We start from the raw sequence: 8,304 nt of genomic DNA, 5'->3' as shown, positions 1-8,304 counted from the left end.
TTTTTTTTTTTTTTTTAACATTTTTTTTTTTTAAACACATTTTAAAATTACTTGATGAGGATTCCAAATATAGATTTTTTATTGGTAGGCGTATGATTTTGTTAACACTTGAGATGTATGGGATCAGCTTTACTCCACCAAAAATAACCAAAACAAACAAAACAAAAACACGATTCACAAACAGGGTTTGGATTTTGTCAAGGGTTTTAAGAAAGGGGATTTGAGAAAGAATCAAGGAATAAGAAAGAACCACTAATCCAGGCGACCATATTGCTCAGGTAGCAGTGAGCTTGCTCTGGCAGCGGTGAGCTTCATTCTTCTTTGACAGGAGAAGAAATATAATGGATGACCTCAGGGCTTAGGCACTCATTTTGGCATCATAGAGATAAGTATAATAAATACTTGTATTTTTTATGTCTTCTTTTCTTTATATTTATAATTTTGTTTCATAATTATGTATTTATATTATATGTTAATATGTTATGATGATTGATGATTTATGATTTATGAAGATGAACTTAGTTTATTCACTTTATTGATTTGTTTTCTTGATGAATATCTTACATTGGTATGAATATGAACCTTTAATATTTATTTAACATACGAGTAATAAGATTCAACTAGGATTTGAGTCAAATAAATTGGTTTTATAAAAAAATTACACAAGAACGCTTTAGTCAATAAGGCGACACTTTATGCCCGTCTTATCGCTAAGGAACTCCGAAAGACCCTCAAATGCCTCCGTCACCTTACCGCCTTAAAAACTATGCAATAGACATGATACTAATTCCATCAAAAATGTCAGGCACAGATAAATAGTTTGGAGGAACAGGTAAATACTGCAACATGTACCCATTGTATCCTTTCCCAGCAAGAAAAAAAGAACCATTAAAATGCATAAAGAGATCCAAGGCGTTGTCAAGGAGGTACTTTAATGTTCATATTGCCCTACTAATTTATTTTATTTTATTTTTTGGGGAGGTGTTAACAGATAAGACATAAGAATGAAGTAAAAGACAGGAAAGTACTCTACCAATTGAGGATAAAATGAAAATATAAATAAGGGACTTGGTGGATTCGAACCACCTTCCTCTTGAGATATGAAGTCATTTTCCACACCACAAGTACTCTACCAATTGAGCTAAAGACCCATACTTAAATTATAAAAGTTATGATCAAAGAAAGAGGAAGAAATCCAAACTGAAATATAATATTTCGTTGCTAATAAATCCTATGCATTTTTTCCAGTACAATGCTTCTATTAGAGGGAAATGAAAGTATAAGTAATAGTATTAAATTTACTACCCTACCCCAATAAAAAGATAAAACAAGCATCCACACCCTCCTTGACTCAAGTACTTAAAAAAATGGCTAAAAAGGAAGTGTAATATAAATTATTCTATCCAAAGTCTCTCCTCTATCTCAGATTCCTCTATGTTCATGGTTTCATCCATTTATTTGATGTTCCAAAAGCAATAATAATCTTCTTATTGAAGAATTTTAATTTTCTCCTGTATGAATTGTAATTTAAAATATCAACGACTATTTCCTGATTTAAGTACTCTGCTTCACTTAAGAAAGATGGCAGTTCCTGAGTTGTCTCAACATCCTATTCCAATCATTCTTTAGTAGGTATGATTCCAAAATAGAAGAGAAAATGAAGGATCTTTGCATAATTAACACAAAATAACAACGATCTTCCCCTTTAAAACCATTTACATGCAATAAATAAATGTATTGAAATTTAACTCCAGAGAAATTCACCAACATCAACAAAGCAACTAACATATAGAACATAAAACACCATACTTCGTGAGAGAGAAATAATTGCACTCCACTCCAAAACCTGCATTGTTGGGTTTCAAATTTGTAATTATTTAAAGAAAATTTCGGGCTGGAGACAGAAAGGGAAATGAGGACTGGTCAGAAAATCATTGACGACCAGTTGAATCAGTGGGAAGACAACTACAGACCTGAGACATAAGGAAGGAAGAGAGTGCTTTTCATTTATTTATTTATTTATTTATTGATCTCTAAAGAAAATTGGCCATCAAGGACTCATGACATTTTCATGTTGTCTCTTCGGATCTGCTGTTCTTGGGTGACAAAGTGATGTACAATCTGGTATATGGGAATTGAGTTCTGATTAATATGTGTTTCATACATATAACACAGCTCCAACACAACACAACTCCAACACCAATGTACTCAACCAGCATAATTTCGGGTTTAAAAGCTGTAGTTTGACTCTTTTGCTCTATTGAAAGTTTTTGTAGATTCCATAGGGAGAGATGCAAAACCAAGGGGTAGAGAGAGAGAGATGTAAAGGATCAATGTAAAGTTATCTACTTTACAGAATTGATAGGCAGAATACACATTTTATTCGGAATCATCAAGTACAATTTTCAGACTCAAGTAATAATAATTTTTTGTACATCATGTCATATATAGGAATGTATGTTAAACCAGAAACTCTTACCCATGGAAACCCTTCATCTTTTCTTGTAACTACCATCCCAAAAATGGATTTTTATAAGAAACCAAGTAATGCTACATTGAACAACGTAAAGTTATAGACAAGGATCAACGTAAAGTTATATCCTTCGAATTAATCATATGAACTTGATCATTTACAACATTGATTAACAAGTGTAATGTGTTGATTCATGTTCAAGACGTCTCAAACAAATCAAACAGGATATTAGAAGACCCAATATGATAGTTTATGGTTAAAACTGGAATCTTTTGGTTTATCTCAAGGGAGGATAATTATGGACTTTTAATCTTCCTAGCTGCATCACCACATGGAGTAGTCGAAGATGAAAGACTTCGTCTGCTTAATTTCATCAAAGAAATTCAGACATTCAAAATATAGATTTAATAAATTAAGAACCAAAAATTATACCGCAAAAACAGAATTGGAGAAAGAGGGAGAGAAGGTACGTTGTCGGAGTGGGGGGAGGAAAAGAGAGTACGAAAGGAATTAAGGTTTTGGATCTTTGCTGGATTGCTTGAATTCAGTGGAAACCTTGGAAGACTACAACTATTAGCCTACCAGGTAATACGCAAAAACAAATTTTAACTGTTTGCTCCTATTTTTGGGATTTGGTTCCATTGGATTCATTTTTTTGCATTGAGAGGAAAAAAGGCCAACAATTTTTTTAGCAAATGACATGGAAAAAATAATCAGCATGCCTTCTATGCTTCTATACCAATAGACTTCAAAGCGGTTCAATTCAAAGCTCTAGGCTCTCCAAGAAATTGGGATAGCTTATCATCCTTCACTATATATAATCATGAATATTTTACCATAAGCCACATATCAGAGTTTATATGACCACGTAAAATTTGACCGTGGGGTTTGCAGAAACTGTCATTTGTTATTGATCATGGAAATCAAGGACACCTACATCTGATGTTGAATAAGATCATACCCACCGCTGATCAGATACCCATCTCCACCCTTTATTTTTACTTTTGATTGTGTTAGCAATACTTATCCTTTAATTCTCCTTTTTTTCTCTTCAATGAACTGCTCTGTTCATAGCAGAACATTAAATTGCAGGGGAAAAGCTAATAATGTATATGTTCAGGGTGATTTGATAAGGAGTAAAATTAAAATACTGAGGTTTTCAATTAGCTAAAAAGGCAAGAAAGGGACCAAAAGTATTTTTTAGGTCTTCCTTTCACATTATAATCGTAACACTCATTGAATCACTGTCCTAAAACCCTATGTTGCAATCTAATATAATCAATTCCAGATCAATGATGATAAAAACAATATCAGCAGAGAAAGAGAGAGAGAAATTTACCTGGTTCACAACTATCATCACCCATAGAGCCATTTCTAATGCAATGATTCCTTTTATTGCTTCAGAAAGGAGGTGAGTTGACATTGGTTCATGCGATAAGAAATTATTAACAATAAATCAGTCCAAAATGAAAAACATTACAGAAATAGTAAGCATCTACCAAAGAAGACAAAATATTAATTCCTTGGAAAAACAACTAAACATTGTTTGAGATTCAGCAGTTATGGATAGAGTGTGACTCAGTTGCGGTTGTTACTCTTTTTCTCAAGAGGAAACTTCCGTGGATAGCTCGTCAAAGATGGTTAAATTGTAAGCCCTTCTTGGAAGAGGTGGAGTGGAAAATAACTCACTGTTATCGTGAAGCGAACTCAGTTGCGGATTTTTTTGTCAAAATCAGCAGCTCGATTTGAAATCTCTTCGCCGGTTACAGCCTGGTCTGCGATGGTGAAGATGGATTTAGCATTGGATGCCTCTGGTCATCCTCGTTCTAGATTTCTCTAGGATGTTTCTTTAAGCTTGTTTTGGGTGGTGGAGTTTGTGGGTGTCTTGCTCTGCTGATGGCAATGCCGAAGGTGGAGCTTGTGCATTCCTTTCTCTTCTAGTGAGAGGCCTGGGCTGTTTTGCTCTCCGTCTTTTTGATGCACCATATATATTTGTTCCTTTTTCTCTCTTATAATTAATATACATGATTTTCTAGCGAAAAAACTAAACATTGTTTTTAGCTTCAATATAGCATGTATAGGATGATCACATGACTTAAGATCGGTACAAAAATCTTCTGATTGCAAACAATACAAAATTAATTGTATAGACAAGCGAGTTAGAAATTTTTTGGTTAGTCGAGCACTACATTTTTACTTCTCATACTGGCAATAATGTCCAAGAATAATGGGGAACATACAAGTATAGCAAAAGCAATCAACAGCAACATTTGTGTATATATATACACATGAAAAATGAAAGAGAAAAACCCACATTTCAGAAGCCTAGGTTCTTTAATATGTGCTACTTTAGCTACTTGTGCAAAGGCTACAGAATATGATGATGAAGCAACTGTGTAGAAGGCTTGTGGAACAGAAAATGTAAGCACAAAATCTTCAATGTGCTTCAAGACCATCCTCCCAACACCATCTAAGTTGACTCTCTTTGAAACAAATCTAAAGTACAATTAAGTAATAGAACATATGAATATTTGTATAAACTGACTTGCCGAATATGGTTATGAAGGAGAGCATCAACTATAGAGTTCAAGAACTGGAAATCTGACTTGTCCTAGAGTTCTTAGATCTGAAATAATATAAACCAAAAAAAAAACCAGAATAAAAAAATAAGAGAAGAGAGAGGGCAACAGTAGTCACCATATACATATAGCAGAATACATGAAGAAAAAAAAAATATTCAGAAACCAAAATGCTTCAGAATAAATGAAGGAAAATAGAAACCTCCTCCGTTGAAGGCCTTCTATTGTCAACAGAATCACTCCTTCATGATAGGACCTAAGTGCTCTAAATCCATTAAAAAAAAAAAAAGATTGCAATTCAGCACAAGTAACTATGGAAAATTAATGATGGGTGGGAAAGGTGGAATTACATAGCAGATTACATGAAGAAACACACACAACAAAAAGAAAAAAAAAAAATGCAGAAACCAAAATGCTTCAGAATAAATGAAGGAAAACAGAAACCTCCTCCGTTGAAGGCCTTCTATGTCAACAGAATCACTCCTTCATGATAGGACCTAAGTGCTCTAAATCCATTTAAAAAATATTGCAATTCAGCACAAGTAACCTGGAAAATTAGTGATGGGTGGGAAAGGTGGATTACATGGGCACTTTTTCTCTGAATCAATACATCGAATAAACAGATACATACCAGAAAAATATAATCAGAAATTAAAGAGCAAGCAAACCGATACATACCAGTAGATAAAAAATCTATGATGAGTTCTAGAGACAGCAATTGGAAATTGATTTTGTCCAAATCTCCAAAAAAAAGGGCATCAGGTTCTCATTGCAAAACCTCTTTTTCTCTTATAGGGCATTGGGTTCTCATCACAAACCTTGTTCCCGTGGTTTGATCTATAGACAACGTTTGGAAATTGATTTCATATGTTGTTCCTCCTCTCACCTCATCGATGCCTACATTTAGCAACAGCTCAGAGAAGAATCTCTTGGATGATTCTATTACAAATAAAAGAGAAGCATTCAGAACTATGGCTAGCGATTTGAGGTTTCTCTGAATAAAAATCATAGCAGCCAATCATATTCTAAGGCAAATAACAGAGTCTTGATCTAGAGTTGTGATTCTATTACAAAGAAAAGAGAAGCTACCAGAGAATTAATCGCACCTCGAGTTTCTTTGTACAAAACCCTAGATTTCAACCCTGCGCTCCTGCAATGGAATTCTTTCCATCATCAAGCTTGGGATTCAGATAGAGACGAAGTGCAAACGGAAACGGACTTGATTTCTTTCCATCAAAAAGCTTTAGGTGCAGACGGAGAAGAACAGAGATGTGCAACTGTGAGAGAGAATGCTGGGTTCAACAAGAGCAAGATGGGATAGCTAGGTCTGCCGGGGGGAGAAACAGAATGAGGATGAGATGAAATAGATCGTGGGAAAAAGGGTTTAGGAGCGCGAACAAGGAAGAGGGTTTTGGGAAAGAGTTTGTATTTTAAAATTAAAGAAGGAAAAATTAAAGAAAAATATACCAATATATGGAAAAATTAAGAAAAAATAAGATGAAAAATAATAAGATAAAAATGGTATTTAAATAAAAAATAAAGAATAAAGTAGTCAAGTGAAAGATTAGACGTGTAAATGCGTGTCACCATATGTTGAGGGTGAGAAGATTTGAAAGAGAGATAGAGTTTGAGATAGAAAAGGAGAGAGATGTGTCCAGTTCAAAATAAATAATATAATAAATGTTATCCTCAATTCATCTATCAATAATGCATATTTTTTCTCTTTCTTTTTTTTCTTTTTTTTGGTTAAAGAAAAATTACTTCTTAGATCACAAATAAGTCAAATATGTGAATGTATATATATTGATATCAAAATGTTATCGTGACTTTAGAGTGCATTCTACTTTAGTATATGTTGTTTGTTTGACACAATGTTCTTGGAACTGAAGTTTATTTTCAATGCTAGACAAGTTTAGAGGAAAATGGTATCTTGAAAAGTCTATAGGGCATTATGAATGGCACAATAATACTTCAAGATGAAAACCAAATTGTATCATTTCTACCTTGCATTTTTTATTCCTATAAATTCAAAAGTGCAATCATAGGATGAAGAAGCATAGGATATAGAAGAAGCATACTCTTCTTCCATTGGACTAATTTCTGAAATCTTTACAAGATAAGGTATATCCATTCTAATGTCCTATAAAGAACAAAAGTCCCCTGTCAAATGTTGAACAATACTTGGCATTCAGAATATCAGAAACTATAAGTATCAATGACATAAAAAAAATTGTTAAAGACTTTAGACCTCATTAATGAAAACAGGAATATAAGGATTTCCTTCGACGGGGATCTGATTTGTAAACAAGATAAAACCAAAAATTCACTTATAGATTGTACAATTCCAATAAATTTTCAGATAGAATATTAAAAAAAAAAAATCTCAAATGCAAGCACCGATTATCCAAGACTAAACCCTATCAGTGTAATCTCTTCACAACTCTTGAGATGATTATCTGGTAATCTGAGAAGCAAAGTATAAACATTAAATTAAAAGTTGAAACTGAACATAAGATACACATAAGATAGCAAGACCGAAAAAACATTAGCCATCAAAAGAGAACAAATCATCCAAATTTCAAGAAAAACTTCTCTAAATTTTGCTCAAGAGGATTATCTCCATGTCTTTTTTTTTTTGGTAAGGCTTATTATCTCCATGTCAACAATAAATAATAAATGAATTCCAGGTATTAAATGATCCTCTAAATTTTAACATCAAGCTCAAATGTTTCTAAGAAAGTAATAACGTAAAAAAGAGCATGAGTTGCATTCTCTAAAACATAACTTATTTATAATGAAAACTTGCAACTTTCAGTTTAACATATAGAGGCATATACTTTCTTATTTTTATAAAAATACAAACATTCTTTGACAAACTAAGTAGGGAGGGAAGAGAATTGAAAAAAAATAATAATAAATAAAAATATCAAGAGATTTCAATTAAACAATTGTTGTTTATATTAGAATATTTTAATCTATGGTGCTAAAAAGGCAGGGAGTGAAATCGGAGGTTAGCCCCAACCAGGAGAGATCAAAGAGAGAGCACTTGGACCAGGGGTGGTGGTGATCCTTCTCTACAAGGGATGTTTCCCAAGATGGTTGCAATCGAGGTCATGGAGAGAGAGAGAGAGAGAGAGAGAGAGAGAGAGAGAGAGAGAGAGAGAAAGAGGAACCTGTCTGAGTTGTAAAAACGAAGTCGATTCACTTTTCAATAGTCTGCCTTTCTAAGTTGCAGAAAGAATCTACAATTTG

General features: G+C 33.4%; 1 long non-coding RNA gene across 1 annotated transcript; it reads right to left on the bottom strand.

The window, feature by feature from the left end:
- Nucleotides 1-2,615: 2,615 nt before the first annotated feature.
- LOC122061348 lies at nt 2,616-6,466 on the bottom strand. Its single transcript, XR_006134627.1, has 3 exons — nt 6,159-6,466; nt 4,163-5,991; nt 2,616-3,871 (listed from the first exon to the last, which is right to left on the bottom strand). It is a non-coding gene; the product is annotated as an uncharacterized LOC122061348 (long non-coding RNA).
- Nucleotides 6,467-8,304: the final 1,838 nt, after the last annotated feature.

The sequence above is a fragment of the Macadamia integrifolia genome, chromosome 14 (genome assembly GCF_013358625.1).
Source record: "Macadamia integrifolia cultivar HAES 741 chromosome 14, SCU_Mint_v3, whole genome shotgun sequence".
Lineage (NCBI taxonomy): Eukaryota > Viridiplantae > Streptophyta > Magnoliopsida > Proteales > Proteaceae > Macadamia > Macadamia integrifolia.
Note: the sequence above shows the minus strand (reverse complement) of the source record. Positions and strands in the feature narration are given on the sequence as shown.